We start from the raw sequence: 15,997 nt of genomic DNA on the forward strand, positions 1-15,997 counted from the left end.
GGTAATATGCTTGTATGTAAAGAAGCCACACTATCTGAAGAAAAATGAACGAAGTCTGAGTACCTACAGTACTTAGGTACCATGGGTACCTAACATTTCCTTAACAGAATGCTCTACACTACATCCAACAGAATATAAAGAAAATACATTCTGTCAGTGAGTAACAATAATGCAATACTGAAATAGCAATACAGAAAAGGATCAGTATCAGTGTGATACATCAAACTACATATTTGTAAAATTCAAATTTACAAACCTCCAAGAATTGTCCGCGTTACTCAGACAGCCTCACTGGAGCAAAACTTTTGTTACAAGGTCACATCTGATGTAATTTATTTGCTCCAGATGAACCCTATCATTGGCATATCATACACAATACCTGATCCTTCCAATACGGAAGCAGCATTCGGCTGCTCCACAGTGCAACCTTATACACTGCACTCTAATTTGATATCTGAGAGCGGTCTCTAGGCATGTGACATCCGTACTGTTACTCACGTTGATCATATATGTAAGTCTATGGCATTTCAGGGACTAGCCCATAGGTGGAGGGCAGATTACATTCCCACATTAGCACTCTTAGAAGGTTATTGTGCTCCACAGAACACGTGGTTGGTCGATGCTTATCAATGTTTGCTCAAATCTAGTGATTTTAAACAAACATACCAAACTGTTACAGCACTTGGCTTCTTTAATCCATCTCTTCATTTTTATTGTTATTTGCACCTGCTGCTGTAACATTATGTTTCAGGATTGATCTCCCTGCTTTTGCTTTGCTGGTAACCTGTTTATGATCACAACACATAGGCCCAGAGTCACCTTCAAGAGTCAGCTCTCTCTTCTCAAGAAAAATGTTTGAAGTGACTCATGTTAAAGCATGACAGCTGGTGTTATTTACCTCACTGCAGACCAAAACAGTCTGACTTTGCATAACCTACAGATTTTCAAATCAAGTACAATAATTTCTTGGACTGAAACCATGGTTCTCCTGAAATGAAAAAAAACCTATGCTTTAACTGAAACTTGATTTCAACCTTTCCACTGCTGAAATATCCAATCTGTCTTGTCTCATATTATTCTCAAGATCTTCTTACTAGCCTTTGAAAATGTAGTTGATCGTGAGCTGAAAAACATTTATCCTCTTCTATACCCATTTGATTTCAACATTTGTGACAAGACCTTCATACCTTATATCACGTACCATTAGTCCATATTGGGTACACACTTTACTTAGCCACTGCTTTTTCCCCTCTAACTCATTAACATTCTTCCTTCTAACCATATTCCATTGCAGCACCTTCATGGCCATTACTGACAGTCACCGATTTGATTTACAAATACCTCAGAGGGGATCAGATGTTGCCAAAGAGACAGTAAGGCAACAGAGGGAAGCCGGGAACTGATATGAGAAAGAAGACAAAGGGAGAACGACAGAATAGAAAGAATGCAGAATATTGTTCTCAATAATAATAGAGACTAATAAGATGCATCTACCAGCACCTAACTGGCCGTACACTGATTTGTCACAGCTAGTCCTCATATGCTTTCTTAGACCATAAATTTTTCACAGTAAGATATACCCAGCTTGAGCTGTAAGGTCCTTGACTTTTTGCATACTACTATGCCTATACTTCTTGCTGTAATAATAGAAGCTCTCTATCTCTTTGTTAGAGGCTGACAAACACCTCCTAAAGGAAATGCTAGATCAGCTTATCATTTTCAACATAATTAAAGACTCAATCATGAATATTCATGTAGGATCACGCTGTAAATATTCATTCCACTTATCAGAACACAGAAAAAAGTGGATCTCTAAACAATTTACTATATGACATCTACACATAAGAAGTTGGGGTGTACATTCATCTGTTAGTGAAATCCTGAAACAGTTTGAGAAAGATGGAGCTTTTCTAAGAGGGAAAATACATGGTTGCAATCTGTTTATAAACTGCTATTTCTAAATGCGATGTTCCATTTGGGGAATAGTTGCTGACCACGCTTATCCAAATACCTTTGCAGCACATATACACAGAAATAACACATTGGAATTTGGCTCCTAATTACAGAAACTGGTTACTAATTTAACTATAAAGATCCCAGACCTCAAATTCCTGATCTCATGCCTTCTCAACTGTTCAAATAAATGGTTCATCTCAATGTAACTGAAAGCCATGTAATTAAGAGTTAATACCAATTATTTCTTTTCTCTAGTTACAAAGCAAATCATATCATTCAGTTGCCAGAATAATCAAATGCATTTCAGTATTAGGTAATTAAGAATTATATTAGCAAGAATACATTTAGTAGTTCATGAAACGATACTTTTACTATAAAAGTTTGTATTGAGGAACTGTAGTTTTATCGACCTCTGTAAAACAGATGTGTTGTGATATCTACTCAGAGCAATTCCTTTTGCACTGAAAACCTACAGTATGAACACAGAGCCCCAATCAGATGACTTACTGTGTTTCAATGACTGCCTCACATTTGCATTCATGGTTTTATTTATTTTTTGTTAAGCAGAAAGCCTGCCACTGGGATCGTTCAATAAAAGTTTAACCGCCCTGTGCTGTTAATTGTGCTTGTGCTCCATGTGGAGTGCTGGTTTCCTTCCTTGTACCAAGCATTGAGCGGAGGGACACAATGGGCGTGTTGTGCTCCATGCAGCACGGTATGTGCCATATCTGAACGGGAGGTGTGAGCTGGCTGTGTCACTGCTGCTCTTACCAGTGCCAGTACCAGAAAGCAATCAACCACAGCAGTGGGGCATGCAGTCCATGGACGCCTAGTCAAAAAGCTGCTCCTTATTATGACCTACATATTGCACAGCAGCAGTCAGACAATTTAAAGCTAGTTACGCTGAAGCTGAGCACAACGCATTCATTCCAATCACAAAGAATTCAGTGACTTGAGGCTTTTCAAATACGTTTGCAAGTTTGATAATGTATCATATCCCATGCTATCCTGACAGCACAAAGCACAATGGAAAATGAAAACCCTTTATAGTAGGAAATGCAAGCATATGATTACCTCTGCTACTGCACGCAATCTTTTGACCCTACAGCTATGTTAGAACACAACACTAAAACAAGATGCAGTCAGACCGATGCACTCAGCCATCACTCCACCCAAGTCTGTGACCAAACCATCCCTTAAACAAAGGTACCTGGCGAAGCTTATTTCTCGCGAACGGTTTTGCTCGGAACACAGTTTCACAAGGCAGAACCAGTCCCCGCAGAGCCGTACGTCTCCCCGGAGCCGGGATGCTCGGCAGCCTCCCTTTGTGCGGAGCGCGGCGGCACACCCTCGGCGCGCAGCCCGCGGGGTCGGCAGGCCGGGCGGGGTCGGGCCGGCACCTGCCCGCTGCTAACCGCGGGGCCGCCAGCCCCGGCTCAGCCCTCTCGGCGGGCACCGAGATAACGCCGTGGGGCTGCCTCGCCTTTACGAGACGAAAACCCGCTCGGCTGCCTGACAGCAGATATGCGGCGTTATCGCTCCGCATTCCGCCTCCGATCAGCCGACGGCAGCGGCAGTCACCGGCTTGTCAAAATGGCAGCTCCGACGCGCTAACCCGCTGTCATTACTCACTCGCGCGCCCGTTTCTTCTGAGTCCTCAGAGGAGACGCGTGTTTATTGCTCGGCAGAGCCCAGCACGCCGTGTCACATTGTTTTCCACCAGCAAAATGGCTGGTCCGTTCAGCACCGCCGCCGCCGGCCCGCGGTGCTGCCCCGGCTTGCGGGAGCCATGGCAACAGCCCGCCGGCCCGCCCAGCACGCACCGCCCGGCCCGCCCCCGGCCCAGCTCTTTGAGGGGCCGCGAGGGATCCGGGCCAGGGCGGTGCCTGCTGCGTTGTGTGAGCGTGTGCCGGCCGGCGCTCGCTGGATGCGCTGAATTTGGGCACGGGAGCTGTTTAATAGGGCGAAGCATCTGCGGTAAATCCTGATTTAGGAAAGGGAAAAGAAGCATTACACAAAGCAGCAACGCAAAGGTGATGAAGCCCCACTCCTTTACCACAGAAGCTATCACAGTTACCCTTTGTTAGCCTTAATGGATTAAAGGTTGCTGCTTATTAGGCAAATTTCAGAAGATTGCACACCGTAATCACTTCAATGAAACAGTTTTTACCCTACTTAGAGTAACACAGCTCAGTGCAGGGAGGAGAGAGGAGAGGAGGCAACTGCTGGTAAAAGTTTAACCTATGGGGTTGTGCCACCCCACACAAATAAGAGCTGGTAAAGTACACACACTTCTTCAACTCAGTATTATGAAAAACATTTTAAAACATTGTAAGTATTTAAGCATGCAGTATTTGAAACACAAAAACTGAGTATTGACTGAGAATGGTTCTGGTGCTTCAGGCTGCCTGAAGAGGTTGTGGATGCCCTGTCCTTGGAAGTGTTCAAGGTCAGGTTGGATGGGGCCCTGGGCAGCCTGTTTTAGCATTAAACGTGGAGGTTGGTGGCCCTGCGTGTGGCAGGGGGGTTGGAGATTCATGATCCTTGAGGTCCCTTCCAACCCTGGCCATTCTGTGATTCCATTAATAGGAACTTGCGTAGTTTGTGCAAACTGTGGCCATTCCTTGTTCAGTCTCGCATACTGTAGAGCTACCAGCCCCAAGCACAATGTGCAGACTGAGCTGTGCTGCTTCTCCATCCACCCAATCCCCATTTCTGATACCACGCACTCATCTTTCAGTATAATCACAAGCAGACATCTTAGATCTACACATTTCTTTCCACGGTATCTTTACCCTGGTACTGTCATTTTAGTTCCTCTTGAAGTCATTAATACTAATAAGTAATAATAAATGAGAAGAAGAAGAGGAAAATTGTCTGTGGGATGCATACTTTGTTCCATGGTTACAGTCCAACAATACCTTCTGATCAGAAGTCTGCTGATTTGGCAACCTGATTCTGAAGCTTTTGGCTGGGAAACATTAAACTACTGAAGTAATTATTTACACACAAACTAAGTATTATAACAGAACCACTTTGCAAGAATAGCATTTCACCATGTTCAGTCAACTTTTTTGTTAATAAGCAACATGAAGACAGTAGATCCAGTCTCTTGCTTCTCAGTGCACTGACACAGTCACTGACTCTACAAAAACATTCTTCAGTAAGTGGAAATAAGTAAACTCTAAAGTGCTCTAGACTCTACAGTGCTAACATGCTGTGATTATCATTATAGCACTCTCTATAGGCAGGCAGAAATCTCAATTGATGAAAAAAAATAGAGGTAGTGAGTTTTAAAACAATAAGCTAGATCTTGAAAAGTTTCATGATGCTTGTCCATGTCTATTTATACAGCATGAACATATATGTAAGTTCCGTATTATAGAAAAAAGGGCTCTTGAAGTTACTTTAAAAGAACTATCTGAAGATGACAATGCAGTAATTCAATCTTCGGGGCTCAAGCTAGATGTTTTTAATACAGACATATTTGCAGTTAAAAGCAATGGAGCTTTTGTCTGTGGTACACGTGCAGGACCCTTCAATACCTTTCCTTCTCTTTGCTAACATAGACCATTAGGGAGAAGTTAGAAGAAACTTAATTGAAGAGCAGATTATGGCTCCAGGCCAGCAAATCTAAGAGAACCTAACCTGCTTGGGACTACAGAGAAGCTCCACAGATGTCTAAGAAAGTTTTGTTGCATCTTCTGCACATCCAGTCCATTTTTTTTTCCTCCTGATAAAATCCACTTAAATCATTGTATAAGGGTGGAATGAGACACACAGTACTGCTGTCAATCTGGATAAACAAGTCCCACTGCTCAGGTGCAGTGATCCATCTGGGAAAAGTACAAGAAGTTGATTGAAATTGTGGCTGCCTGTCTATTGCCATCACATAAAAATTCTAGTTCAATTATATAGTGGTATTGCCCCCTGCAATAAGTATTTAAACACTTAAAAGGTAACCATTTGCTTGCTGTGGTCTAAACATGACTGGAAATAGAACATCAGCTAGTATCTTAGCACAGTCTCACTCAAATTGGGAATTTAATTGGAGTCTTCTGATCTTTCTTGTAGTACCTAGAGGATGGATGCTTTCTTCAAAAAAATATCTGAAAAAGCTCACTAGTCCTCCACTAGCCCATGGTCAACAGCCTTCATTTTGAGACAAAAATAATAAGCATTATTCTTAGCGTTATCTATAGATACTGTATCAGTATATCACTCACCACTGTGATTTAGCCCTTCCTGCCATTTTTCTTCATAAAGTAGTTTCTGGATGTCTCCAGTAAGCTTCACAGAATAGAAAATTATACCTTCAATGAAGCAACAGCACAATCTTATGACCTTCCACCAATTCTGCTTGCTTACATTTCATTAAAATTCTGTTATGAAAAATAAGTTTAACTTCAGCAATTTTGCTACATTCCAAAATAATTTTAAAAGCATGATCTATAACAAATAAGGGGCATTGACATCCACTGACAGGAAACAGCAAAAGAGCAGAAGAACTAGCAAAAAACAGATTATATTAAAGCTAGCATTTTATTTTCTGCTTTGCTGTAATTGTTCCTAGATATTTTCCTATTAGTGAAATATATCTGCTATTCAGTCCTGAATATCATTTGAAATTACAGATCTTTCAGAAACTCTTTCCAGTTATGTAAAAAGTCAATATTATATTTAAACTGAAAGTTCTTTCATAAAGGCAAAATTGGATTGCTCTCACCATGACAGAAAAAGTTATGATTTATTAATCAAAAAATGAACTCCTCAATTGATTGCTTTGTTTTGTTATTTTAATTGGTCATTTTACTTAAACACAAAATATAAGCAAGCTGAGACATAAACTAATAAACATAATTTGTCCAAGGATGCAGGTGACCACAGGCCTGGAAAAAACATGATGTCCAGTTCCTTGGTCATCAGTATGAATAACCACTTGAGGCACAGTCTTCTGAAGAGCATACAGGAGTTCAGACATGTCAGGCAGTAATTTTACCAAGGGTGAAGCTTTTACATCCTCTATCTAGCTGAACACAGAGTTCAGCCCCAGCTGTTGGCTTTGTAATTTCAAGTTCTCGCAAATAATGACCAACTTTTGTACTGTTTGTTCAATGGAATATTTGGCAAAGATATTGTAGAGTTCTAGCTAAGTCGTACACAGTAATGAGTCGATATGAGTTGAAAATGTGAGACATTCAAATAAAAGTATTAAAATGTATTTCAGAAATGCTTTCTAGAGAGTTTTGGGAAAGTTTTATCACAAGTATATCCTTATTACATAGTTGTCCTTTGAGATATGTTACTTACAGGAAGTAGTATAGGCATATAATAGGATAGAAGAGATGAGAAAAGTAACTCTGATTTTCCTAAGAATCAAATATTTAAAAGTATTAAAGGAAACCCTGAAGCCCTTTCGCAATTAAAGATGAAAGTGCTTTAGCCTAATAAGATTAGATCCCTGCAGTATTGTTACATCTTACTGCAGTGCTAGATTTCATTGAAATCCTCAAGCAATTTCCACACTATTTTCTCTCCCATTATCAATATTTTACTTTTTGATATAATTTCACTCAAAGGTAGCACTTAAGCTATGACTACCTATTCTCAAATATAGAATCTGACTAAAATTATAATAAACACTTTTTTTAAAAAAAAAAAGTCTTTGCAGATAGAGCTTTCAGTTACTTAAAATACAGCTAAAACTAAAGATGAAATTGACTGAAAAAGAGGTTCATTCCTTTCGTATTTGTTTGGTTATCAACTACTGTGATTAACATATCACTCATAACAATACCTAATTTCTCACCACTTTAAACGACTTCAACATAGTTATTCCAACAAAACATCTCACATTTTACACTAATTTGTGTAGATATCAGTTCACAAGAACCACAATATGAAGGAATATTCTGTTTCCAGTTCTTTAGGACAACATTTCAGAGAAAGCAAGTGTGAATCCGAGTTCATGAAGAACCATGCTCTCCCAAAAATTAGTAGTTCATCTCTAGTTTTAACAGAAAACAACAGTTTGAACAACTTCCATGTGAGCAAACGTTGTAAAGTTTATCCTCCCATTTCTTGAAATACTGCAGATACATCAACTGTAATCTAAAGTGAAACAAAAAATGAGAAGCAGACACTGAAATACACTGTACTTTTAGAATATACTGAGTACATTGCCAAGACAGTTAATAGTTTATAGTTTTAGACAGTTTATAGTGAATAGTCCAACCAATTTATAGTTAAAAGTCTTCCAGTCCTGACTGTGCCATGTACAGTTATTATTAAGTATTATTAAATTTTAATTTGTAGACTTAAACAGGAATTCAGATCAAGTCAAATTCCAAATAACATTTCACACCATCTAGTTTCCAGCACTACACAAAGTGAATTTTGCTCTCCATGCCAAACTACAGATACCTACAAGACTAAGTGAGCTCTTCTCTAATTCTGAACAGTAATGCTATCAAAACCAAAACTGGGCCAATCTCACACTAAAGTGCTGAAATTTTAAGAGATTATAACAGAAATTGTACATGAGCATTTCTCATATACTGCTATAAGTTACTTGATATTTTTCACTCAGTCTCCAAGACTTTTCTCTTTCCTCCCCATTTATAATACAGGAATCCAAAACACTTACCATTTCCATTTTTATATCATCTATGACCTAAAAGCCTTATTCTGAGCTCTTACATACAGACCTTCCAAACAACAGCTTCCCCCTCTCCCTAGCAGTTCTTACTTTTCGTTAAGCTGTTGCTGAAGATTTGCAGCTACTTCTTGGGAGAACGGTTCTCTAGCTTCTGCTAGAATGGTTCAGGCACACATACCCACATTTGGCAGTTCATTACTGTCTTTCCTCTGTCCCTTCGCTATCATTTTTTTTGCACCTTATTATCACTACATTTATAGAATACTCTTTCATACTCTACTAATTAGAGCATGCATTCCTTTTCTATTTGAGAAAGGACACTGTAACCTTTAATCAAGTAATGAGCGTCAACTCTGAGAAAAAAAAATGCCTAGGAATGAGAGTTTACTGGTAAAAAAAGCAGAGTGGGATAATGGATTTTCAGGTGTTGCCCACACTTACTGGCAAAAATACTTTGCAAAAGATTTGCAGCATGTGTGGAGATCCTCACTGGTCTCACTTCTGGCGTATATAAAACAAAGGCCATCCCCAAAAATAAGAATCAATTCAAATATTTATCTCTTTACTGCACAACTTAAAAATGTACAGAGGCAGCAGAATCATGTCTAACTTTTCTATATAAACATTATATTATATATTACTTTATCATATAGACATATGTGAGATCAAATTATCACTTTCTACTCATTTTTCCCTTGTAGCCTCAACCTAGATGTTTTCATATTTTTCTATTCCATGCACTACTGTCCAGAATACTGAACTATTTCTGAATATATATCTCTACCCAACCTAATTTTTTAAAACTTGACATAGGAAAATAAGGGAAAAAATTAGGAAAGTCAGTCCCAACTGATCTTTCTTGCTTCTGCTTCCTCAGTCCTGGGCCCCATACTTTCTACATTTCACGATGTTCAGGACCAGATGATAACCAGCTGACTGAAAATAAAGAACACTTTCCAAGGCTCTTAACTAAAGAACAACAACAGCAAAAAAGTTCTTGCCTGATTAGATTGGTTTATTAAGTGATAGAAAACTTGTTGGGCTAGTTCTCTCCACCTCTCACACTCCTTAGTGCTAACTGAAGTACATTTTAAAGTTTGTCCTTACTTACAGATTAGGATTCATACACCTTACGTACAGGACTTAAATCTCCCACACAGTGCTCCTAGAAAAATAGCTATTTGAAACCTAAGCTTAAAAGAATCTTAAAGAAATGCCATCAGCTATGGCACTTCAGATGTTGGAAGCATAGAAAAGCATCAGTAGCAAATAGGTACAAAGCAAGAAAACAGACTATTTTCTGAAGTTCTTTGAAAGCCAGGAAGTTTAAAATAAGCTCATTTTAAAGTGGGCTTGTTTTATCAATTCTGAGAACTTTGCAGCCTCTCTGTATGCTGGATGAGGTCACAAATGAATTCCAAAACACCTCTGACAAAGTATAAATACCATAGCAGAGAATGTCTATGTCACATTAACATGTCTGTCTGGCATAGCTACAATAGCAAACTTGATAAGGTACCTATCAGCTTATCCACAGCATTCTTTTTGTGAAGAGGTCATTTCTTCTTTTGTTCTACAAAGTGAAGCAGTGCCAAAACATTCCAGAACTGATTAAACAAATAATAGCACCATCTACCTCTGCTAAGAAATTAACAGTCTGTACTTTTTTGCTAGCTTAATTATTTTCCTTAGAATAACACATCAGGAACTTCTGCACATCACTTGCATAACATGGCTTTTGTCCTAGAAGTGAATCTACTTATTGTGACTTCCAGATTCCAGTTTCCTACTAGCTGTAGCTATGATTAAGCTTCTCAAAATATACTTAACATTCATTTTCTACTTTTTCTTCAATAATTTTCAACTTCATTTCAATTTTTGGTCTTGAAGAGTGCCGCATACAAAGCAGTAGGTATCAAATAATGACAAGGGATTATTTAAAATCTGCTGTCAGTTTACCAAGCACCTCACATTTAAGGAAATCATTTGTTATAGAATCTTAGAACTAGACTTGGTACTAAGAGGGAAGCTTGAAACATTACAAGAGAAACAATTCCACAGCAACATTAATCTTCACCTGTATTAGCCTGCAGTGTGGCCCTACATCAAATAGGGCTAACAGCATCCTGGGCTGTGTTAAGATGAATATTTCCAAGAGGTCGAGGCAAGTTATCCTTCATCTACATTCAGAGATGGGGAGGCCACACCCGGGGTGCTGTACCAGTTCTAATCTCTCTAGTACAGACAGCAACAATTCTGCAAAAAAAGTAACTTCTTAAGTTTTGGCTTTTAAATAAAGATCGTGATTTGCTGCTCTGTGATGGAAACCCACAAAACTTTGATTTTTCCACAGAGGATTCAACTTAGATAAGCAGAAACCTGAAAGACAGCATCAGAAACTACAATGTAGAAGCGTTTGAATATTGAATTATCCTAGCATTGAGTTTTTAAAGGAGGCAGCAGTGATGAGTTTGCTTAGCACTGCTTTCTGAAGGAAGCTGCAAATGAAGTGTAGTGTGGGAGGGTAAGAACTACTGTATTCATACACAAGAGGAAAGAAAAGACATCTCAAGTGTATTCATGATTTAGAAGCTCCTATCACAGATGTTGTTTCCATAGCAACTAAAACACTTCAAAGCTAGGCAAGGATTTTAAAGGACAGCACTACATACATTAAATATTAAAAGCAGATACTGTCTATCAAATGATTATTTGAGAATTGAACCAATGAACTTGCACAGTTCATTAGAGTTACCATTTGTTAAGAAGGTAAAAATCCACTGAGTGATCCATTAAAAATAGGATGGAAATAGTGAAAGAATCACAAGAAAACACCCTGGTACACAACATCCTGTTTTACAGCTCTTCTGCAGGCTAAATCTAAGATGAACAGCGCACTACCAGTTGATGCAGTTCTGCTTAGCACACTCACCACCAAAGGTGGCATTCAACATAATCTCTCTCCTTGGATAGACTACATGGCATATGTGACCTCAGGAAAAGACAGGATAGAGAAGGCAAGAAGCAGTATGCATGGAACTAAGCTCACGATGATCCAAGTAATTTGTAATATCTACCTTTTTATCACTTCCTTGTTTATGTAGCTGAAAGATTCAGTATAAGCCAGCCTTTTCTAGATAAAGCAACAAAACACAACAAACAAAATAACACATTACCAAAAAAATCCACTTGTTCTATTAATAATGCTTAGCACTAGGCAAATGCTACAGAGAAAATGTACATTCAATTTTGCTGGATCAAGACCTTTATCAGTTTTTTCAACAGCAGATTGTTGTTGCTGCTGAACTGTTGACTGGCATATAATAATTAATTGAATACCTTCAGCTGAAAACCCCCATGTGGATAATTCACCCATTTATTATCATTTTTGAGAAATGAAGCATCATAAGCATGTAATCTATTTTCCAAATTCAATAAATGCCTTCTACAACAAAGGTACAAATATGTTATGAACTATGTATTTTCTACACTGCACCACTACATCTGATGCACTATACAACTTCAGAAATTAACAATGTAAAAATACCTTTGAAAGCAAAGTTACACTTCAAGTTATTTAGCCATTTAATAAGGCCATATTTGTCGGTCTGATTCTCACATAAGAGAAGGGACATGGTCAAGGAATACAGAACGACAAGCGTCAGATTTCTACCTATCTCAGCTCACTTATTCAAGAACTGCATTGTGAGGATTTCCATGCATATCATGAGAAGGAAACCTCATAGAAGATCAGTCTGAAGGTACTTTTCAGAAAGTTATTAAAAATGCTCTTGGACTCTTCCTAACTGTCCTATTAGTATCTAAGGAGCGAAGCACATTCAGTACAGTATTTTCAAATACCTGCTTTGGTGTAATAGTATTTTTAAATGTTGTGCTGGTAATTGACAGGGAAAGTCAACATTTACACCCAACATATCAACTGGTTCTTTCCTCAATTACATGTTTTTCAAGTACCTTATCCTCTTAGAAGTTAGTACTATAGCATTCATGCAAGAGGTACAATACCTTTAGGAAAAATCTATAGTACTCCGACACTGTATAAATGAATAAAATTCCTGCACTGTATTACTAGTTTTAATCAGCCACAAGAATAAAATAAGGAAAAGCATGACTTTTTACTTGCTCCCCCCAGAGAAGAAAAGGATGTAGGTGGGGCACCAAAATGACTCTAATTATTTGTTAAAGGTCAGGGTTAGCTTTTACCAACTGCATGAGGAAGCTAAATATCTGTCACGTCTCTGGAGCACAGTCACGAAACTGCCAGTGACTAAAGCACAAATAAGCCTTGGCTAGGACTCAAACTTGACTATATTTAACAATACAATACCTTTTTAAAGTAGGTAAATTGTAAGACACTAGATAAATTTATGCAAGATACATTCAATGCTGAAAAAATTTCAATGAAGATTACTGTTTGGCATTTGCTATGTGGTTTGGTAGTATGATCGCTACATTTGAGGAGTTTCTTTAATTTTATTTTTTTATTAAACTGCATACAGAATGTAAAGGGCAGATGGGCTGTGTAAAAAAAAAAAAAAAAAAAAAAAAAAAAAAAAAAAAGGAATTTCTTGCCAAAGTCTTGAGAAATACCCCTTTGAAAGATGAAAACAATCTTGCTGCACTATAATTATTACTGTTGCTGAAAAACACAAAGTGAGTTTGATAACTGATATGTTACCAGGATACCTAATTCTTCAGGAAAAACTCTTATTTCCCTTGCGATGTTTTCTGTACATTAAGTGAAATGGAATTTCCAGCCTTGAAATTACTGTCTTCTCACAAAATGAATGAGGCTACTTAATTCCAGGCAGTCCAGTTTTAACCTCAGAATTATGACAGAAAAATATATTTGTCCATAACCTCCCCTTAATTAGCTTCTTCCTAGAAAATCCCTAAACAGACTAAGAAGTTAAGCAGAATTTCCCTTATTGAATTTTGGACATGTACAATATAATCTTAGCAAAAATATGGTTTTTTTTTGCAGTTTTCTAGTGAGTTAACAGGGTACCGCAGAGATTATACATAGAATCAATTTTGTTTCTGAGGCATAAATAGTTCATGTGCAGGTCTGCCAGGCAGTTCTGCAGCAGTTGGTTTTAATGCTATGAGCACTTACCTACACATGCACTCAGCACTCAAACAATGCTGAGATACTACAGTGGAGAATCAGGAGTTTCTTGATGCTGAGGAGTTGTATGCCAAGGGTATTATACCAACCACCCAGATATTTTCATTCTCTGATATTAAGCAAAATCACAGAAGTAGAATAACAGAATAATCTGGAGAAAATGTCTATCTTCCTCATACACATTTTTCTAGTGGGGAAAAAAAAAAAAAAGCTTAGGAGCCTTCAGAAAATGAGCATTGTTTTGATTAGTAAGACTTCAGGCTAGTAAAATAGGGAGAAAAATAATTATTGAGGCTAGAAATCTTTGTGCATAACAGTTGTCAGCTTTCCTTCCTTTTTAGTCCAAGTGCAGTACATAACTGCACCATATAAGCTTCACAGGGCATTCTGAAGTCCGCCTCATATTTTTGCAGAGGTTAGCAAGCAGTAGTTCACAAAATGATATTCCTGAATGGAGATATTTCATCTTAGTTCCCCTCAACAGAGGCCCAAAGAGTTTTTTGAATCAATGCACAAATATTTTCAATTGGAAATCTCAACAGTCAAACTGAAAATAAATAAAAAACTGCATCGATTTTATCACTGACCACTTTTGACCATTTTAATTCTACACTATTTTCATTCCTCATTTAAAACTACAATACTTACGTTCATTAAGTGAAGTAAATACTTTTAGTCTCAATATAACAACAGTAAAGATTAAAAAGGCACAAAGGTGTATGTTTTTTTTCCCTGCTCTAACTTCAGCACAGTGGCACTGTACACACAACTATTTTATAATGGACTTGTAACTTTTTCCCTAGAATTTGGAACTGTCAGTAACTTATTTGAATTTTACTGAATGCATATAAAAATGAGAACGTTGTTTCATCTGCCCCACCCCTGGAGGTGTTTAAGGCCAGGTTGGATGGGGCCCTGGACAATCTGATCTAGTTCTTGATCAAGCAAGTGGCAGTCCTGCCTGTGGCAGAGGGCGTGGAACTAGATAGCCTTGAAGTCCCTTCCAACCCAAGCCATTCTATGATTCTATGATTTCATCTCTACTTCACAGGAGGGCCACAAAACAGGACTATCTAGAAGAAAATCTTTTTTTAAATAGCCAATTATAATCTTAAGAGAGAAAGATGCATCAGTGCCATAAATAAACAGAAACCAAAAAACCAATGAAGTACACAGTTCTTCCAGGCAAAACCATTTACCGTTGTTACTAACATCCCAGATGTTTTACTAGATGGGAAAGCAATTGCTGTAAATGTAGAACCTATTTATATGTCACGACATCAGTGATGTTATAAGTACCTCATTACGTCAGTGCGTGAAAAATCATTTTTAATATGTATTCAGTCTATTCTTTTAGCTAATTAGCACTGATGCAGCTCAGGATTTCTAGAGACTGAGATTTTGAGTAACTTCAAAACTGCATATCTGATGATGAAGTAAATGAGAACAATGTTGCCATATTAAGTATTTTGCATTTTTGACACAATGGGAAAACATTAAACAATTTTGAGTCAGTAAAGCAGGTATAAGGCAAGCAATTTGTTAATTATGGGCCAATGACAGCCACATCAAGGAATCTCATCTTTCTGGATACTCTACCATTTTTTTGATCCAACTTTTCCAGACAATCCTCAACATCTGGCATTATAACAGCAACAACCTCATGTCCCTCCATCAGTCTTTACAGTGGGATGTTGTACAGCTTGCAGTATTATTTTTTTCAGCCAGCATATGCCTCTTCATTCAGGCCAATCCTTACAACATACAGAAAAAAATCTTATTACATAATCTGGAGGATGAATCCAAGTGTTTTTCTTCCTTTTAATTATTCATTGAGTTATCAGAAAGCCTGATGACTTCTCTCTTCTTTCTCCTTCTGGCAGTGTACTATTATTATTTTGTACAAGTGAAAGATTGAGTTCCTCTTTTTAAGGTACTTAATTTTTAAACAACTGGCCAAAGTCAAAACTGAAGAAATGTTCAAGCTTCTAAAGAAAAGTGTTTGCAGTTTTCAATATGTTCAAGGAGACAGTAATATTTTAATTTAAACTGAAACAGAATTCAGTTTCTCACATTTAGGAGCACACAGCCAGTTTGGATTTAAACAGTTATCTGTAGGCTGCATTACCAGTTCCAATTCTGATGTGCAGATCCTCAACTGCAAGAGTCTGACTTTAAATTCAAGGATACAAGTAGAAAACATAATATCTATTTGATCCTCTAAACTGTATAAT

Source organism: Tetrao urogallus (assembly GCF_951394365.1).
Source record: "Tetrao urogallus genome assembly, chromosome: 4".
Lineage (NCBI taxonomy): Eukaryota > Metazoa > Chordata > Aves > Galliformes > Phasianidae > Tetrao > Tetrao urogallus.